This window comes from Aquarana catesbeiana, linkage group LG08 (genome assembly GCF_042186555.1).
Source record: "Aquarana catesbeiana isolate 2022-GZ linkage group LG08, ASM4218655v1, whole genome shotgun sequence".
Classification (NCBI taxonomy): Eukaryota; Metazoa; Chordata; class Amphibia; order Anura; family Ranidae; genus Aquarana; species Aquarana catesbeiana.
The window spans coordinates 269,387,912-269,409,955 of NC_133331.1; the positions used below are offsets into that span (position 1 = coordinate 269,387,912).

Genomic DNA, 22,044 nt, shown 5'->3' on the forward strand with positions numbered 1-22,044 from the left:
GAAGAGGAGGGGGTGGAGGAGAGATGTGGCAGAATCACCACCAACTTTTTGAAGGCGTGGTGGCGGAACAAGCTCCAACACTGAACCCTGTCCTGCATGCTTCCCAGCTGCCATCAGAGTTACCCAGTGCGCCGTGAAGGAAAGGTAACGTCCCTGACCATGCCTGCTTGACCAAGAGTCAGCGGTAATATGAACCTTGCTGACCGCCCCGTCCAACGAGGCCAAAACATTGCCTTCCACATGACGGTAGAATAGATGGAATGGCCTTACGTGAAAAACATTTTGTTTTGGAACCTGCCACTGTGGTTCAGCACATTCCACAAATTCGAGAAAGGGGGCAGAGTCTACCAGCTGAAACGGCAGCAGTTGCAGTGCTAGCAATTTGGCCAAGCTAGCATTTAGACGCTGAGCATGTGGATGGCTGGGACAGTATTTTTTTTTTATGGTTCAGCAACTGGGGTAGCAAAATTTGCCTGCTGATATCAACTGGCGGTGTACTGCTAGCAGATTGGCTGCAAGTACTTGTGGCCGAGACAGTATATTGTCTCATACTGTTGGAGACTCTTTGCTGGGTCGTTTGGGGTGTGGCTGTATTCCATTGTTTAACATGGATAATCCGCGCTACCCCAAAACATTTTGCTGATAGAAATAGATAAATATATATTTTGTGATAAAAACTATGTATGTGACAGTGCTGCAACTAAGGAAAAACTGGAATATTCAGCTCAAAAACATGCTACTTTGGTAGGAAGGCAGATAGTTCTTTTCACCGTATACTCCCACAAGACAGAGAAGGAAAAATGAAATGCCTGAGGGCCGCTTACCAGATCTGTAGGATCTCTATTATGGAGATCTTATGGGCACATTGTTCTATTGTGTCTGTCTGCAATCTCGCAGTGCATTATGGGGCATTCCACGGCGTTTGAAATTGCCACGAACGCCCCATAATGTTCAGTATTCGCAGAACAGGCAAACACCCGATGTTCGAGTCGAACTTGCGTTCGACTTGAACATCAGGCCCATCCCTGTACACAATCTGGAATTTCTCAAGAATGATGGCACATGTCCTTCAAAATATATTTGGCTAGGACTGTAACCTTGTATTTGTTTGAAGCATATGTCAAGCCAAAACTTTTTTCCTTTTGGATAGAGTAGAGAAGGGTTAAAACCCCTTTTTGGTTATTTCCTGCTTTCTGTGCCCTGCTGAGAAGATTTTTCTTCACTTTCTATATGGAAAGTGCAACAGGAAATGAGAAAAATCCATTCAAAGTGAATTGAAATCTTAAGGCCCGTACACATGATCGGACTTTTTGACAACAAACATGCAAATTAGCTATTTTGGAGCAACATCCGACCGTGTGTACGCTCCATCGGACAAACTTTTTCAGTTTTCATCGGACTTTTGTTGGCTGTGCGAACGGACAAACTTTCTGGCAACAAAAGTCAGATGGAGCAAAGTCTGATCATGTGTACACAAAAACCATTGGACTTTAGTCCAAAGTACAAGCACGCATGCTCGGAAGCAAGGACTAGCATGAAGCAGTGGGTCTTGTGAAACTAGCGTTAGTAATGGAGATAGAACATTCGTGACGTGTCAAATTATGAAATTTCTAAATGCAGCGCACATTCTCTTCTTCTTTTTAATGGCTTAATAATAAATCTGCTTTGCTGGTGATACTGACAGAGTACAGACAAACATATTTTACATAGGATTTGTTGTCTAGTGATATCAGTAAAAAATGTTGTCTTTTTTTTTGGCCATTTTGTTTATTGTGCATTCACAGCATAAATAAAATTACTAAATTATTAGACATATTCTCTGTCATCACAATTCAAAATTCAAAATTAGAAACCAAAAGAGCAAATGATACACAGAAAAATAAAAAAATAGCCTATTAAATCATACTCAAATCAAAAAATACAACATTCTAAATTAGTAGCCCCTAAACTCCCCAGACCACTGGCCTTGTTGTGGATCCTGGGGCTGATTTTGCCACTGACCACCATGCTGCTGAGGTGGGTGGGCTTGCTGGGGGTGGGCTTGCTGGGGTGGGTAGGTTTGCTGAGGTGGGTAGGTTTGATGAGTTGGGTAGGTTTGATGAGGTGGGTAGGTTTGCTGAGGTGGGTAGGTTTGCTGAGGTGGGTAGGTTTGCTGGGGTGGGTAGGCTTGTTGTGGAGGAGGTGGAGGTCCAAATGACACACATGTGATTTAGTGGTTAGCTGTCGTTTCCTGGCCTTGCTGAAGAGCTGGATGATTATACCCTCACATAGCTCCCTTTGATCTGCGTCAAGCTCATGGAGCTTATTAGCTGTAAAACAGCCAAACCCTTCAGCACTATTGGGTGCTGTGGTGATCACAGATGTAGCCCTAGTTAAGAACTCAGCTGTGGCCTCATCCAGGTGTTGGCTCTTCCTGGCCCTTTTTTTGGGAGGACGCAGGGGAGGGATTCTGCACTCAGTTGTCATCTGGCTGCTGGGCCAAGCCTCTTCTTGGCTCAAAAGTTCCTGTGTGTGTAAAACCAACATCATTTTAATTTTTGGACATCAATCACAAACACTTTTCAGGTCATGACTTTTAATTTGGAATGTGTTCAAATAGTAAAGACTATCATTCTGACTCCAGCATTTCTCATTCTTGTCCTAATCCTTTTTGGCCACTACTGTCTATTGATATGGAACTCACTTTTTTAGGACAACAAATTACTATGCATTACTATAATCTAAATAATTTATATTTTTTAGCCAAGCTTTTAAACAATACTATACCTGGGTCAAGCTGAGCTCCTCCTCCTCTTCATCCTGTGTAGGATCAGGCTCAGTATCAGTGGCCTCAGCTGATGCAGAGGGTAGTGTATAGAGAGATCGGCGTGGTACAGTTTGATCCGACAAAAAAATGGAGGCTGTTGAAATACCACAGCTTGGGAACATAGACATCTTCAGCTCCTGCTCCTGATTTTTTGGATTCGTCAATCTTCTTTCGTTCCCTGTTATACATGCTTCTGAGGCCCCCAGTTTTGGTCTTTAGCAAACTGTAGGTTGCTCTGGGGTACACAGTCTTCGCAAATTCCACCAGTTTATCAATTGCTGCCATCCTCTTGGTTTTATTGCAATAATCTTTATGTTTGACTTGCCACAGACATGTGAGCTCTCTGTATTGTTTGATAAACTGGCTAAGGAATTTGTGTGAATTCAAAGCTGACTTCATCATTTTGGTGACAAGTATCAGATGTCTGCAAAACAGAACACAAGACAAACCATAATGGGTGGCGTATAGCTCATAATCTGGTCATAATATAGGCCTTTATTTAAGCAGTAGTGATGGGCTGTATGTACGGGTCGAACATGAGTTTGACTTGAACATTGGCTGCTCGCCCGTTCGCCGAATAGCAAACCGTTTATGTTGTTTTCGGCTAATCCGAAAGCCGCGGAACACCCTATAAAAGTCTATGGGAGAATTCAAAAGTGATAATTTTTTTTTCACTTTTAAAACTCGTTTTATTGAACAATGTACACAGAGTTTATACATGCAGGGTACTTTGTGGCAATACAATGGCACATTTATACAAAAAAAAAGAAAAGAAAAAAAAGGAGATCAAAGGGGTACGACATTATGCATAAATCATACAACATAACTAATCATATCATCAAGGTGATGCTTATAAGGTATACATTGTGTGTAAAGTCAGTACGGTATAATGGTATTATTTGGTAGTTTTCCAACTCAAGAGGAAGTTATGTTATTGGATCAGTACATGTGTCAGACTCTGAGAGCCACCTGTCCCAGATTTTTTCATACTTTGCAGGGCATCCCCTGTTTTTATAGACAAATTTTTTATATGGTAGGGAGCTATTCACGTCCGTCTTCCAATTTATCAAAGTGGGAGGAGATGATCTCATCCAATGTCTGGCCAGAGTTTTTCTGGCTGAAAACAACATTTCATGGAGGAAAATTTTGGTATATTTGTCAATGTCTGGTTCTGGGAATATCCCCAGTACACACGGCTTTGGGTTCAATGTGAGTGGAGAGCCCATGGTGTCGTGAAGAAAGTCCACTACCTGTTTCCAAAATCCCTGTATCAGAGGGCACGTCCAAATAAGATGAAAGAAAGTACCTGGTTCTGTGAGGCAGAGGTGACAAGTAGGGGACAGCAATCCTAATAGGAGTGAGATAAGCTTGATGTAGAATAACTGGGACAGCCTATCTGATAGTTTAGGGAACACTGCTTTACAGGTATCTAACGCCTCAGTCCATTCCTCGTCTTCCATTTGGCCCACCTCCCTCTCCCAGCGAGAGTTTGGGAGTGCGAATTCAGTACATAGGACATCAAACTGTTTTAATGTTCCATTCGAGATCAGGTGATGTATGTATAGTATACCCCTAGATTCCCAGACTCCTGGATCTGGGATTTGTAGCAGATGCGGTAGGGTTTTATTATGCCATAATGGGGTATAGTCATTGATGTGGGGAATCTCTAGTTTGTTCATGGCAATGTCCCAGATGCATCTGTATTGATAGAGCAAAGATTTACTGTCACCCCTGTGTACAGCATCAGCAACCCCTACCGCTATTGAGCAGGTGGGGTCGTAGGCGTGTTTTGTCTTGTTCAGGCACAATAGGGTGCAGAATCTCTCCCTCTCAGTTATCTCAATGTGATATAATTGGGACAGCTGAGAAGCAATATAGTAACAACTGAGATCTGGTACTGCCGTACCACCTAGGTCAGTGGGGTTTTGCAGAGCTCTCCAGGCCAATTTATGTCTGGAGGATCCCCAAACAAATGTTTTCAAAAAGGATTCCATAATCTTGAAATACTTCAAGGGTAAATAGACCGGGGCGTGCCAGAGGACATACAGTATTTTGGGTAATAGCACCATTTTTATTAGGTTGATGCGTCCCCAGACACCTAGTGGTAAGCGGGCCCAGGTTTGTGTTTTAGTCTTAATCAAATCAAATAAAGGTTCTACATTAAGATTAGTGTATTCAGCTGGAGTTCTAGATACAAGTACCCCAAGGTATTTAATGAGGGAAACTCTTTGCAACGGAAGGTGCGCTTGGGCTTCTGGAGGTGGAAAGCTGTCTAAGGGTAAAATTTGCGATTTTTCCCAATTAATTTTAAGTCCAGAGAATGTAACGAATAATTCTATTGTATTCAATGCAGTCTGGAGTGAGGGACCTGAATTGGCTAAGTATAACAAAGTGTCATCAGCATACATGCTGATTTTTTCAATGAGGTCCCCCACTCCAAGACCTCTAATCTCTGGGTTTTCCCGTATGGAGATTGCAAGGGGTTCCGCCGCTAGTGCATACAGTAATGGGGACAACGGGCATCCCTGTCTCGTGCCACGCGACAAACCAAACACATGGGAAGGCCAGCCGTTCGCCACCACTCTAGCTTGTGGGTCTTGGTAGAGTAATTGAATCCATTAAATGATCTTGGCACCAAACCCGTAGCATTCCAAGCATTTCCATAGGTGCCTCCATTCCACTGAATCAAAAGCTTTGGCTGTATCCAAAGCTACTATCACACGGGAGCCTGCTCCATCATGTAAGGCCTGAAGGTTAATGTAGAGTCTACGTAAGTTAAACGATGTATTACGATCCGGCATAAAGCCCGCATGGTCTGTGTGGATTAAAGAAAGGATAATTTGTTTAATACGGTTTGCGAGGACTTTGGCTAAGACTTTAATGTCCACCTGGAGAAGGGAGATAGGCCTGTAAGAGGCAGGGTGTCTGGGGTCTTTACCTGGCTTGGCTATCAAGACTATAGTCGCCTCTCGCGAGGAGGGGGTAACTCAAATGTTTCAAAAGCGTAATTATATAAGGCCAGCAGTTTAGGTATGAGTAGTTCACTGTATTGAAGGTAGAATTCTACTGGTAGGCCGTCTGACCCCAGGGACTTAGACCTGGCAAATCCCGCTAGAGCTTCAGTAATTTCATCAGTCATGAGAGGGGCATCAAGCATCGAGATTTGGTCATCTGTAAGACATGGGAAGGGGATATTTTCTAAGAAATGGTTCATCGAATCCCCCTCGTTCGGGGTTCTAGAGGTATATAACTCAGCAAAAAAATCTCTAAATTTAGCAGTGTCTTTGAGGGGATCTGTAATCAGTATACTATTGTCGCCGTGTAGAGAGATTACCACCGGCGGTCTATCTTCATTGTGAACCAGATATGCTAGTAATTTATAAATAAAACTTTTGTGCGCTAGCAATAATATAATTAAATGAAGAGTGCCTAGGAGACACAATGTATGTGTGAATCCCAGCAAAAATGATGACAACAACAAGTGTATAGAATCATTACTCAAAAGATCCAACACAATATTAGCATATGCTGAAAATAAGTAATCACACATCAAAAGAACTTATAATCAGTCCATAACTGGGTTCAAAAAAAATTGGTAGAAAGAGAAAGTCCACTTGGTATATCTCATCACTGAATCATGAGAAATAATGAGCTGAAGAGACTCTTATCGAATGTACATTGATTGCAGAAAAAGGAGTAATAGATGTGCGCTTACCCCAATCGTTGGACCTCCTCTATGGCAAGGTCGTATGGGCTTGCAGATATAACCCTCTGCAGGGACAGAATGTTGATATCCGGGTCTTGTCAGCATGTACCACCGACTCCAATGTGGTCCGGTCAATCCAACTGCTCCAACATCAGAGGGGGGACTCAGGAGTGGAAGAGTCCATATTTAGGAAAAAACATAAGGAGAAGAACTCCAATAGTGTAATAACGTTTGGGGTTTTATTGGTTAAAAAAAACCACAGATGTACATATAAAAGATTCCAATACGGGGCCCCGTAGAAGACGTCACGTATGACGAAACATGTAGGGCGTGGCCTCGCAGTGCTTGCCATCACGTGTTCCGAAGTCCCTATTTGCACGGGCGTTCAGCCTTTGTTTTATGCCGGCTTTTTTAGAGAAATATTTTTTCCTATTGGAATCTTTTATATGTACATCTGTGTTTTTTTTTAACCAATAAAACCCCAAACGTTATTACACTATTGGAGTTCTTCTCCTTATGTTTTTTCCTAAATATGGACTCTTCCACTCCTGAGTCCCCCCTCTGATGTTGGAGCAGTTGGATTGACCGGACCACATTGGAGTCGGTGGTACATGCTGACAAGACCCGGATATCAACATTCTGTCCCTGCAGAGGGTTATATCTGCAAGCCCATACGACCTTGCCATAGAGGAGGTCCAACGATTGGGGTAAGCGCACATCTATTACTCCTTTTTCTGCAATCAATGTACATTCGATAAGAGTCTCTTCAGCTCATTATTTCTCATGATTCAGTGATGAGATATACCAAGTGGACTTTCTCTTTCTACCAATTTTTTTTGAACCCAGTTATGGACTGATTATAAGTTCTTTTGATGTGTGATTACTTATTTTCAGCATATGCTAATATTGTGTTGGATCTTTTGAGTAATGATTCTATACACTTGTTGTTGTCATCATTTTTGCTGGGATTCACACATACATTGTGTCTCCTAGGCACTCTTCATTTAATTATATTATTGCTAGCGCACAAAAGTTTTATTTATATGTTTATCACTTCATGGATATTTGGAGTTTTTTTTGCAGCTGCACTTTGTGAATTTTATCCTTTATCACGTTTTGCTCATTAGCGCAGGTTTTTTCCACCATATGCTAGTAATTTGCCCGCTCGCTCGCCGTGTTCAAATAGTTTTTGTCTGGAAAAGAACAGTCTTTGTCTGGCCTTCCCATATTGGAGCTGGTTCACCACCCTATTTTGTAATTTGAGCGAGATAGCTAGTTCTGGCGTTGGGTTTTGGGCATATGCGTGTTCAGAAGAGGACAGTTCCGCCATTGCCTTGTAAATGGCAGCGGCAGAATCAGCCTTCAGCTTATTAATGTGAGAGATCATAGTGGAGCGTACATATATTTTGATCATTTCCCAAACTACCAACGGTGAGGCAGACTTTTCGTTTTCCAAAAAGTACTGTTTCCACGTGTTTACCAGTTCGTCATCCTCCGGCAGCAATGACAACCAGAATGGGTTTAGGCGCCAAGCGCGGGATGGTCTAATTTTTGGAATGGAGATAGTGATCCAGTAAGGACTGTGATCAGAAAGGAGTCGAGGGCAGAATTCCACCTCCTTCAAACGTAATGCAAGTGTGTGAGAGATCATAATTAAATCTATGCGGGATAACGAATTGTGTGTGGATGAAAAACATGAATATGCTAGGCCACTTGGATATTTGTATCGCCATGTATCCATCAAATTAAATGTGGACATTAATTTGGAGAATCTGGTTTGGTGTATGCTACCGGAGGGTGGCGCCCCCACTCTGGTTCTGTCCAGGCTGGGATCCATGACATTATTAAAATCTCCTAACCAGACAGCTGGTATTGAAGGGAAGCGAGACATAAATGCAAACCCCTCTGTAATGACCTCTGTGCAAAATGGTGGAGGAATATAACAAGCTAATAAGAGAAACGGTTCACCATAAAGTTTGGCACTTAAAAAGACATATCTCCCTTGGGAGTCGGTCAAGATATCACACAGTTCAAATTGGATGGATTTGGCCACCAAATTTGAAACTCCCCATGCATAGGACATGTGGGTTGAATGATATGCCCACCCGACCCATGGACGACGGAGGGCTTGCTGCAACCTTCCCTTCACATGTGTCTCAACCAATACCGTGATATTTGCCCGTTGTTTTTTAAGGAAAGACAAGGCTGCTGACCTCTTAATCTTATTTCTTAGACCTCTCACATTCCATGTGAGAAATTTAATGGACATCATGTTGGAGAGGAAGCATATGCAGACAGTGAATCCTAACGGCATCGAGCCCATAGCTCCCATGGGCCAAAGGGGCCCAGGCGGAGGTCTCTAGGCACCGGCACCAAAGGGATCCAGCAGACTTCAAGTAAAATTGAGACTAAAAGCACACAACTACACAACATTTGAAATAGCACCATATCATCTGTATTGCCATATATCAAAAAAAGAAAAAAATGAACCCCCCCCCCCTCTGCACCCACCCCAACTGATGTGGGCATTATCCCAAACTGTGGTATAACAATCATTTAGGTGACAACCTGTGGATCCGGTAAGATTAACAAAAATCAAAGTTATAATGAAAAGAGATGCCTTGGAAGACTGCAGGGTCAAATGTTGGTAACGTAACACAGGCATCTCTGTTATCTTCCCTCCCATGGGGAGCTTGTTGACAATTTTAACTGCAAAACAGGAGACAGTCTCACCGGCCCAAACATATCTCCTAGCTGATGTGGGGGCGAAAAAACGCTGCACTATACATGTAAGTGGTAGGACAGCTGTGGCTCCAGTAAAAATATAAAAGGAGAGAAGAAAAAAAAAAAATTTTTGAAAAAAAAGGGATAACGGGATCCGTGATCCTGAGGATAGAAATCGGAAGGACACATCGGGGGAAAGTTGGTGAGAGACTATTTGTTATGTGGTCGGGATCTTTTAAGGCGGCCCGTGTTGTTGTCCATATGCGGCCAGCAAATAAGTCTCGTCCGAAACCATTCACTAAAACCCCGTCCACAGAAGGGAGGAGGGCGCCCTAAAGTGTGCAGACATAATCCACCAGTCGATCGAGGAGAAAAGTGAAGAGGGTATAGAAAATAAGGGATCACCGTTCAGATACGTGACCAAGCGTCGTGCAATGCTCGGCAACCGCCAGGTGGGAAAGAGACACGTATGAGGCAAAAGATTTAACAAATTAAGGAGATATATTTCAGTGTCCTGCCCGTGGTGGGGCATCTTGCCTCTCCAGCCATGTTATAACGGCTTCGGGGTCTTCGAAAAAAAGAGCGCGGCCGTCACTCTCTATTCTTAGACGTGCAGGGAACAGCATGGAGTATTTTAGGTGTTTGATCCTCAGGCGTCTTTTAGCTTCATTAAATCTCTGGCAGCGGCGCTGTACCTCCGCTGAAAAGTCAGGAAAGACCGCAACCTTCTTATTACCAAACGGAATGTTACCCTTCTCCCTGGCAAGGAGCAGTGCGGCATCCCTGTCCTTGTAATTAAGGAGCTTCGCTATGAATGTACGAGGGGGAGCTCCTGGGGGAGGGGGTTTAGCCGGCATACGATGTGCCCTCTCTACCGCCAGCAGCGGGGAAAAGGCCTCACGTCCATATGTAGTGACCAGCAAGTGTTCAAGGAAGATAGTGGGGTCCTTACCTTCCGTCCCCTCAGGGAGACCGATAAAACGGAGATTGCACCTCCTCAATCGGTTCTCCAAAAGTGATAATTTTAATGGATAATATGCAAGCTAATTGCCATAAAAAGTTTGGGGACCTGGGTCCATGGACTTTAATAATGTTTAAAAGTGAAACAATAAAAGTGAAATATTCCTTTACATTTCGTAACTGGGTGGGGGGGTGGGGGGGTGTGGATGTCTATAGTATGCCTGTAAAGTTGTGCATGTTTCCCGTATGTAAAAACAGTTTGAGAGCAAAATTAAATTTCCAAAGCAAAAAACAGTAATTTAAAAGTACTAGCAGTAGCTACAGAATTTAGAAACGTACCTTCTTTTTCGCGGCTACTCTCGGCTTCCGTTCGTATTGTGCCAAATCAGAACATTATGTTAAATCACACGCTCGTTCGACTGATATACACTGCCTATGCGTGAAAACTCCGCTCTCCGCACATCATGACGCCTTCGTTAGTACCGCGTGTTAGCTTGACATAGACAGCGTATTTTTTCTGTAATATTCCCCGCCCCTTCTCTCTTCAGTGCACAGTAAGGAGCAACATGGTGGAGACACAGGTGTGTGATGTGTCATCTTCTAGTGGGGTGGAAAGGCCAGAACCACAAACATCACGATCCAGGGGGAGGCGATGTAAGGCCACCAACATGTCCTTTGCTAAAATGGTGGAGATTTTACACAGGGAGGATTACGATGGGAAACATGGTCCATACGCCATCCAAATTTACTAAAGGACCAAATCCTGTCTCGTTTTGTGAGGACTCTGGAACGCAAGTTTGGGGTATAACGGAAGGAAGAACAATTGAGGAAGCGCTGGTCCGACATAAAAAACCGGGAGCCAGATCTGTATCTCAAAATAAAGAAGGTGCTTCGAAAAAGTAAGTACTTGTCGTTTGTTCCTATTTATGATTATTCACTTGCATGCTGCTCCATGTGCTTTTCTTTACTGTTGTACTTAATCGTTCGTAGGTAGGAAACAACGTTCGTAGAGACAAACAGTGATCGTTTGCCAAAAAATACAATGTCTTTAGCTGATATAGGGTTATGACTGTTTTGGTATAATTTGTCTGATTAAATGAAGTTTAAGACATTGTTGTCTAGATGTCTTTGAAATTTGAATGAATTGCTCAATAGATTCAGTGGAATATAAGGAGAGGACACTCAGCAGCTGTTTACACATCTGGACTCAGGAGCACTAGTGTGGGACACCAGAGAAACTTGGCCAAAAACGGTAAGTATTGCATTTTGGTTAAAAGGGAATTTTAATCATGTCTTCAACTTGGATCTCTTCCTAAACAGACAATTGTACACCACTTGAAAGCAATGTTTCATTTTCCTAACTCTGGCCACAAATATCTGTGTGCTAAGTATACCTTTTGTTTCTTTCTCATAGGGGATAAAAGACGCAGACAACAGGGTCGCCGGGACCCGTAACCCCGCCGGGACCCCCTAACCTCGCCAGGACCCACAACCTCACCAGGCTCAATTTGAACTGAGCCTCAGCGTCACTGAGGATGTGGAGGTAAGAGAGGTGGAGGAAGTGGGAGAGTGTACCCCACCAGGTGACTGTCTGACACCCCAGCTTCTGGTAATCTATGTATGCCTGCATATTTCTAACTACATGTTTTTTAACCCATTTTTAGGTGATGTGCTGGTTGTGGAACAGGAAGCGGAATGTTTCACGACGGACACGACAGATGGCCAAAAGGCTTATTGGGCAGATCATGGCCTGGAATGGCGAAATTGATGCCATGCATAATCGACCTGGACATCACGCAGCAGGAAATGAAGAACGTGATTGATGTTTTGAGTAGAATATAAACCCTTTTTACGTCAAAAAACATTTATCATGTTCTTCATTTCCTGCTGCATGATGATGTCCACATTCCAATTTGTATACATTGAACTTTGTAAGTTGTCTATGTTATGTTTTTAAACATGCCTATTTTTGTATACATTGAACTTTGTAGTTGTCTATGTTATGTTTTTAAACATGCCTATTTTTCAAAAAAAAAAAAGAAAAAGAAAAAAAAAATTATATATATATTTTCTTTAAAAAAAATACATATGTGTGATATTTGCATAGTTTTTTGAAGTTGAACTTTGTAAGTTCCAGAGTTATGCAAGTTCTGTTTTAGAACATGCCTGTTTCTGAAAAAAAAAAAATACAAAACGCACATGAATGTGCACAGATAAAAAATTTTAAACAAAAAACAATGTGTGGCTTCTTATTTCAATGCTCAATACCAGTACATTTGTTAAGTTGGTGTAGTTACATTGACAGTGTACTCTAAAATGTGTGTAGCCGAGACACAACACAATATAATAGTTAGCTCAAAGCGAGATTGTCACCTCATGTTGCACATCAGGTTGGTTTGCACTAGTGGCAAAAATGACAAAGATCAAGGCTATTTGCAAAGCTAGTAAACAGACATAAGTCAAATCATTAATCAGCAAGTAAATTTTGCTGCCAAGGCACTGCCCCTCTACCGACAAAGTAGTCCATATATTGTTCACGGAATCAATGGGGGGATGAGTACAGCGCTGCGCCAAAAAGTGTAAAGAAAATGTTATACAGTTAGCAGCTAACACACCTCTAGACATAGGTTGGGACAAACAGATACAAAAATAGTGTAGCGCTGTGTGTATAAACTTTTACAAAATTAAATGGTGAGCTAAATTCTAGCCATCCCTTACAGGTCTAGATAATCAACTAAGTCCTTCAAAATAGCATATGAAATACAGTGAATATAAAAAACAATAATATATTAAGTGCCTCAGTGCGAAGCGCCATCAACCTAGTGGGCGGAACGCGATGGCGCTTCGACTTATGAGATCCGGCCACACTGAGAGTGAGGCTTGGCGTGCATCTTGAACACTTCCGGTTTAGCCGGCCAGTTTACCATTGTAATTTATATCATTCGATCTGGACTCTATATATATTGGGGCTGGCGGTATAATACCGCTTATTGCTCCCTTTAAATTGTATGCTCATTTAGGTTAATCACCACCATTCTCAATAACCGGAAGTGATATCAGTTGTGCAACTTCCGGTATTGTGACACTCCCAGTGGGGGTCATTTCAGATTTAAATAGCGGTGAGGTAGGGGGGCTCCACACCCCAGATGAAGGCTTGTTAGCCGAAACATGTTGGGTGGACCCCTCACGATCACCGCGACTGACCTTTTTTGAGCTGTTTTGAGATCTCCTATTATGTGAGTGTTTTCTTTTTATTATTTAAATAAATTGATGTTTATAAACGATATTATGCCCATCATCCACTTGGCCTGTTGGACCGTTTGGGGAAGTTTGAAGCTGTGACGAGACCCCTCCCCATTTGAAGCTGAGGACATCTGACGACTTACCTTGCCAGACCTGATGGTCATTCAAGCTGTCTTAGACTTGTAAGACGTATGTCTTTTCAAGTCACCTGATTCCGGTAAGCCTCTCTTGATGCTTCGGTGATGGTCCCACCACACACCTAGACCCTCCATCCTTCTGTGGTTATTTATCTATCCATCTGTCAGAAGTGATTAATTTTGTTTACGAGGAAGCTTGGGAGTTTCATATTTCAATATTCAATCCTCATAGACTTTTGGTGGTGGCTTCCTATTTTTCACTTGGAATCCAATTGTCAACCTTCATGGACTATATCTGTTGATTGATTGGTCACTTATATATGATTTTTCTTCAATTTACCACACTGCTTTTTACTATTGGTTTATTATATTCACCGTATCTCAATTAATTTGAGGCACTTAATATATTATTGTTTTTTATACTCACTGTATTTCATATGCTATTTTGAAGGACTTAGTTGATTATCTAGACCTGTAAGGGATGGCTAGAATTTAGCTCACCATTTAATTTTGTAAAAGTTTATACACACAGCGCTACACTATTTTTGTATCCATATATTGTTCACGGACAAGACGGGCATTCTGGGAGCCCAAACCAGCACGCGCACTTTCCAGAGCTGGCATCACAGCCTCTTCAGCTGGTCGAGAAAAAGGCTCATCACTTTGCCCTGAGGCAATGTAGCTGGAAGCATTCCTCCTTAAACAATTATGGAGGATGCAGCAGCACAAAACTACATGATTAATTTTATATTCTGCCAAGTTTATGGCGGTTAAAAAGAGCTTAAATTTATTGGAAAGGATGCCAAATGCATTTTCCATGACCCTTTGGGCCCGAGAGAGGCGATAGTTGAAAATTCTTTGTTCTGGGGTTAGGTTCCTCATTGGAAAGGATTTTAGAATATGTTCCCCCAAAGAAAAGGCCTCATCTGCCACAAATACAAAATTTAGTGCCTCAATATTGTCCTGAGTATGTGGCAAATGTAAGGTCCCTTTTTGTAGACTATCATAAAATTCTGTACGCATCATCACACCTCCATCAGAGTGGCGTCCATTCATCCCAACATCAACGTACATAAACTCATAGTTGGCTGACACCACAGCAAGCAGAACTATGCTGCAAAACCCTTTATAATTAAAATAATATGATCCAGAGTTTGGTGGCGGGACTATCCTTACATGTTTGCCATCAATGGCACCTCCACAGTTGGGAAAACTCCATAAATTGGCAAACTGGGCCGCCACATCCTGCTATTGCTGGGTGTTTGAAGGAAACTGTGGAGTCAAACAAATAAAAAAAAGATACTTGAGAAAATAAAATTCCAACCATATTTGACACAAACATTGTGGGGCAACATAATATTATAACATTAAAATGTGTATTTACAAAAAAAGGATAAGTTATAATTATATGCTCCCTCACTACCTCTGGTGGCACATTCTAAAAATGTTAGGGGGGGTTGAATGGGTAGATGTTTTTGACAAGTAAACCTCTACACTTCCATGAGAGCTAAATGCATTAAAAATTAAGTTTAATTTTGCCTGACCATCCATCTTTAAAAGATTGGCAGGCCAGTGGACAGGTAAGAAGTGGCATAATCCACAAAAAAGAATGCACATTGTCCAAATCTATACACATTTTGACATACATCGGACAAAATAATAAAAATGTTTGTTAATTATGATTATTCATTATGATAAAGTTAAAAACCCAGGAAGTCAGCACAGGGATGGTGGAAGCCCCTCATAATGAAAACAGCAGAGGGATGGTGAGAGCCCCTCATAATTAACACAGCACAGGGATGGTGGGAGCCCCTCATAATGAAAACAGCACAGGGATGGTGGGAGCCCCTCATAATGCTAAATTCATCATAACGAACATAAAATGTGTACCTTTTGAAGGTAATCAGACAGGCCCTTGCACTACATGCTTTTGAGAATTTATGCAGCAATCTTAACTCAAAAAATAAGGTATACTGTGTATGTGTTTATCAAAATCAGCAGATAGAGTAGTTATATCAGTTGACTCAGTTTTTTTTTTTTTTTTTTTTTGGGGGGGGGGGGGATAAGTGTTTGCACCACCAAAAAGGGACTCTTGCACTCTGCATAAATTTAAGGACAGGAATAAAGTTGAGACACATTTTGGGGGGTGTTTAGGGTAAACATAAAAATGAAGCATAAAAATACAGTGTTGAGTTACTAGGCCAGGTGTGTATGGTTCCAGGGTAGCATGCTGGGGAGGTTAGTGAAGGAAAATATGCATGTAGGCCACCAAAAAGGTTACAGCATGCATGAGGACAAAGAGGACAAAAAATATAAAATACATTAGAAAACATGAAGGTGATATTAAAGCAAAAAACGTACACGAATATAGTCCTTCTGCAGGACTTGGATAATAGCACTACATGTCTCAGGAATAATGACTCCCAAAGCCTGGGGAGAGATACCAGTGATAAACTTTATGTCGTGGAGACTCCTCCCTGTCGCTAAATAACGCAAGGTGGCTATAAGCCTTTGCTCTGCTGGAATAGAAACCCTTATGCAGGTGTCCTGCTTCATGATATAGGGGAACAGCAAGGACAATAGTTGCTGAAAGCATGAGTGCGTCATCCGGAGATAATTCCGATAATCATTTGGATTATTCTCCTGCAGCTCACGCAGCAAGGACATATGGCTAAATTGGTCACGATTAAGTAGCCAAGTTTTGGCCCAAATACTCCTCATCCTATCACTCCGACTATTCCTGGACCGGGCTAAAGTCACAGCAAAAACTCCAAGCCCATAAACAGCACGCTCTCTCCTAGGATTGCGCAACATGGCTGGTTGCCCTACGAACGGTCAGAAACGCAAAGAAACACATGGAACTGAAAACCGGGAATCAGCACTGACCAAACGTCTACTAATTTGAAATTAGCAGAAGGAGCCCGAAGGGTGACGCCGGAGAATTGAACGTCCTCTTTTGAAGTGTTGTCAGTACGTTGTAACATCACTACGTTCGTGTTTGTTGCCTAAAAGTCCGATCGTGTGTATGCAATATAAGTTTGTGGGCAGCGCCCTTTGTACAAAAATCCACGGGAAAGTTTGTACAAGGTCCGATCGTGTGCACGGGCCTTTAGAGGGCTTTCTCATGAAGAGCTGGCTGCATTGGAAGATTTTTCATATATTTCATTGACAACAACTGCAAATGTTTACATTTCCCCTTACTTTCTGCCTGGTTAAGAATGGTCACCAGGACAAAAGGATGGGTAAATCTGTCCCAGCAGGGAGACATGCATAATACCCTGACTAAGGGTTCTTATCCTTCCTCTTCTGAAACTAAAACAACTGCCTTTAGATACACTTTTGAGATGTGTTATTTAGATTCAGGAAATGTAAAAGTCACAAATAATAAGACATTACAATGCATAAGCTACACTATATTGCCAAAAGTATTGTGACGCTTGCTTTTACACGCAGATGAACTTTAATAATAGGGTTTAATATTGCGTTGGCCCACCCTTTGCAGCTATACCAGCTTCAACTCTTCTGGGAAGGCTGTCCACAAGGTTTAGGAGTGTGTCTATGGAAATGTTTGACCATTCTTCCTGAAGCACATCTGTGAGGTCAGGCACTGATGTGGACGAGAAGGCCTGGCTCGTAGTCTCCGCTCTAATTCATCCCAAAGGTGTTCTATCGGGTTGAGGTCAGGACTATGTGCAGGCCAGTCAGGTTGCTCCACCCCAAACTCGCTCATCCATGTCTTTATGGATCTTTTTTGTGCACTTGTGCACAGTCGTGTTGGAACAGGAAGGGACCATAACCAAACTGTTCCCACAAAGTTGGGAGCATGAAACTTTCCAAAATGTCTTCGTATGCTAACACCTTAAGAGTTCCCTTCACTGGAACTAAGGGACCAAGCCCAACCCCTAAAATACAACCCCACACCATAATCTCCCCTCCACCAAATGATTTTGACCAATGCACAAAGTAAGGTCCATAAAGGCATTGATGAGTGAGTTTGGGGTGGAGGAACTTGACTGGCCTGTGCAGAGACCTGACCTCATCCCAATAGAATACCTTTGGGATGAATTAGAGCAGAGACTGTGAGCCAGGCCTTCTTGTCCACATTAGTGCCTGACCTCACAAATGCACTTCTGGAAGATTGGTCAAACATTCTCATAGACATATTCCTAAACCTTGTGGACAGTCTTCCCAGAAGAGTTGAAGCTGTTATAGCTGCAAGGGGTGGGCCAACTCAATATTGAACCCTATGGTCTAAGACTGGGATGCCATTAAACTTCACGTGCGTGTAAAAGCAGACGTCCCAATACTTTTGTTAATATAGTGTATATCATTGCATTAACCATGTTCTGACAGGCACACAGTTTTCCGTTTTCTCATCAGTGTTGGGTTTCCCTGGATTCCAGTTGGTGTGAGCAATTTTACATCATCATATGGGTATCTAAAGAAGCCTTTTGTCAATGTCATTTATACCCTGATAGGCGTTTCGGCTGCATTGACTGAGGGTGGAAAGAAAGGCAGGATTTTTTTTCAGTGTGAAACAGTGAAGGCATCTATCCAACCGCATTGGTGCAGACTTCTTTGGCTTCATTGCAGTTGCAGTTGCAATGCAGCTGCCTTAATTCCCAAGAGCTTGCCCACACACTGTGTGTAGGATACAGGCTTCTGGGAGATGTAGTTCTGGGTGTGTGCCTATCTCAATAGAAACTGATCTTTTAGCAACTTTATCTGCAGGATATTTACATGCCTGGTTATGGTGTCACACGGAGATATAAAAAGTGTTTTATGCTATAGGAACAAGAAAACAAAATAGTATTTGCCTCTGTAAGGCCAAAACGGACAATATTTTATCAAAAAATGATCAACGTGGACAATATTTTAGCAAAAAATGATTGACAATGTTACAAGAGAGTGATAAAAAAATTGAGTACAGTCCGTGATACTTTTTTTATTTGCACTAACATATCATTTTTCATACACGAGCTTTCGGGGTGTGTCCCCTTCTTCAAGGTCCAAGCAGTACTGATTCACAAAAGTTTTAGCAGAAGATAAAATGTTAAAACAAAAAAAAAAATCTCTGAGGGAAAGGAAAAAGAAAAACAAACACATACAAATCAATAGTATGGCAATGGTAATAAAGCTATCAGCAAGTGAGATAAGACAGAGGGAAAGCTATAGACTGGAGGGGGGGTATATAGCTTTCCCTCTGTCTTATCTCACTTGCTGATAGCTTTATTACCATTGCTGTGCTGTCACCTAGGTCTGTTGGCTTGTCTGGAGAACAACATGTGGGAGACTTCCATACAGTATGAGACTATTGTGTTTGGGGTCATCTTTCCCAGAGGGACTAATAGCAGTAACTGATGCATGACTTGACTGCCGCTGTGTTAGATAGAGAGGTGATGAGGAGATGAAAGTTGGAGGAAGGAGCTGTGGGATTCAAATGTAGATTGATTCCACAGTCAACATATAAACCTTATTGAAGACTATATGACAAACTGCCAACTCAGGTTGGCAGTTTGTGGTCACATAGATGTTTTCTGTCAGGTATCGCGTACAGCAAATGCTCATTTCCATGTGCAGGTCCTCATTTTTTTGCGCATGTGTGGGATTATGAGCATAGAAGCCTAACAAGATAAGCCAGGACTAGAGTGCGCACGCGGATGAGCATTGGGGCATACGTGCAGGCACATGCACATACATGTAGGCGTGCAAACACATCCACAGATCGCGGCGTCCAGCAGCCTATTTAAACTAAGAGTCTGCCTAGCCTCAGTGCTGGATTGTCTTCAGCTCTGGTTCCTGTGTTCCTGGTTCTTGAAAGTCTACTAACCTTGTTCCTGACCCAGCTACGTCTTATGCCCTGTACACACGGTCGGACTTTCCGACGGAATAAGTGCGATCGGAGCTTGTTGTCGGAAATTCCGACCGTGTGTGGGCTCCATCGGACTTTTTCCATCGGAATTTCTGACGCACAAAGTTTGAGAGCATGCTATAACATTTTCCGACAACAAAATCCGATCCTTTAAATTCCGATCGTGTGTAGACAAATCCGACGGACAAAGTGCCACGCATGCTCAGAATAAATTAAGAGACAAAAGTACTTGGCTATTGCCCCGTTTATAGTCCCGACGTACGTGTTTTACGTCATCGCGTTCGGAACGATCGGATTTTCCGACAACTTTGTGCGACCGTGTGTATGCAAGACAAGTTTAAGCCAACATCCGTCGGAAAAAATCCATGGATTTTGTTGTCGGAATGTCCGATCAATGTCCGACCGTGTGTACGGGGCATAACACTTCTCTTGGGTCACCCCTGCATGTTGTCTGCTGCTCACTTGTGTCACCGACCACGGCTGGATCTCTGACTGTCTCCACTTCCTGACCTGGTACCTCGCTGCCAGCACGTTACTGACTCCTGCCTGTTTCTGACCTTGAACTTGATCCTGACCCTGCACCTGTCTGCCTGGCTGCTGCTGAACAAGGCTTGTGACCAGACTCCATCCTATCACTGGAAGGACTCCTGTGTTTCCCAACTACAGCTCACTACAACAGCATCCTGGCACATGCGCCTTTCCACTGCCCTAGCAGTCCCTGTCTCCACTACTAGGGGTGCATGAATAGGAATTGTGCAAGAGTCCACCCTCGTTATCTCAGGCTCCACAGTCAGGTATGTGACAGGTGCTTCAGGTGAAATAAAAGTATAGGAAAAAAACAGGATCACCAGACCAAATAATAAAAGACCAATCACAAAACCTCAAAAGGACAATCCAACGTATTTTGGGGGTTCTAGAGGGACCCCTTTATAGCGGGCAAATGTCATCATTTCATTTTTACACCTTTAACCACTTGCTGACCGCCCTATAGCAGTTTTCCTGCTACAGGGCGGCAGCTCTGTGCAGGATCACGTATATATATATAAATATATACAGTATGTACTGTATATGATCCTGCACTTCCACCCACAGGGGGTGCGTGTGCGCCGCCGCCGGCCTGCTTCTGCTCTGATTCCCGATGTCCTCCGGCACCGATCATCGGTAAACAACTGAGAATCAGGATATACCTATGTAAACAAAGCAGATCGCTATTCTGACAGGGGGAAGGGATGGACTCTGCAAAGCAGGGACTAAAATCAATTTCTTCCCCTAGTAAAAGCGGCACATACAGTACACAAAAATGGCTAGGCACACAGTTAACCCTTTGATATCCCTAGATGTTTAGCCCCTTCCCAGACAGTGTCGTTCGTACAGTGACAGTGCATATTTTTAGCACTGATCACTGTATTAGTGTGACTGGTCCCCACAAAGTATCAAAGGTGTCAGTAAGTGTCCAATTGTCTGCCTCAATATTACAGTCCCGCTATAAGTCACTGATTACCATCATTACTAGTATAAAAAAAAAATAAATAAATAAAAAAGCCATAAATTTATACCATAGGTTGTAGGAGCTATAACGATTGTGTAAATCAATCAATATACGCTTATTGGGATTTTTTTACCAAAAATATGTAGTATATATTGGCCTAAATTTATTAAGAAATTAGATTTTTTACATTTTGTAATTGTATATGTTTTATAGCAGAAAGTAAAATATATTGTTTTGTTTGTTTCAAAATTGTTGGTCTTTTTTTTTGTTTTTTAATCGCAAAAAATAAAAACGCACCAAAAAAAGTAATCAAATACCACCAAAAGAAAGCTCAAAAAATGACATATATTTTATCTGGGTACAGCATTGCATGAGCACTCAATTGTCAGTTAAAGCAACGCAGTGCCGTATCGAAAAATATGGCCTGGTCATGAAGGGGGGTAAATCTTCCAAAGGTCAGGTCAATAAATTTAAGACCATTCAGATCCTAATGAGGAAATCTAAGCCCAGACAAAGGGGGTCTGTTAGAACTTTCATAACATGTTGGCTTGTCCTTTTGAGGTTTTATAAAATAATAAAGTTCTCATTGTTTCTCAGCATTTGGTTTGACGCTCCATTTTTTTTCCTGTGTCCCATTCTCAGAGAGAACAAAACGGAAAATTGTATCAAATACTTACTGTAATTTTCCTTTCCTGACGCCAAACCATGGCAGCATGCTAGTGATAGGCTCCGCCTCTCTTCCACTCCCTCAGGACCAGTGAATAGCATAAATTAAAGGCCTAGTTAGGCCCCACCCCATTCTTTGTAATTGGCTACATACCGAAACGTACAAGGGTGGGTCCGTATGCTGCCATAGTTTGGCATCAGGAAAGGAAAATTACGGTAAGTATTTGATACAATTTTTAGTTTTCCTGACGCCACCATGGCAGCATACTAGTGATAAATAACTAGCTGACAGGGTGGGTTCTACTTAATTAGAATGGGACAGAAGACGGAGCAGTCCTTTCTCCGCAGTCCACCCCCAGATCTACTCCGTACCGCTTGAAAAGGTATCCTGGGGCGACCATGATACTTCCCTGCAGATGAATTCCATGGACGCCTTCAAAT

General features: G+C 42.3%; 1 pseudogene; it reads right to left on the reverse strand.

The window, feature by feature from the left end:
• Positions 1-7,635: 7,635 nt before the first annotated feature.
• Positions 7,636-16,390, reverse strand: LOC141106737 (uncharacterized; annotated as a pseudogene).
• Positions 16,391-22,044: the final 5,654 nt, after the last annotated feature.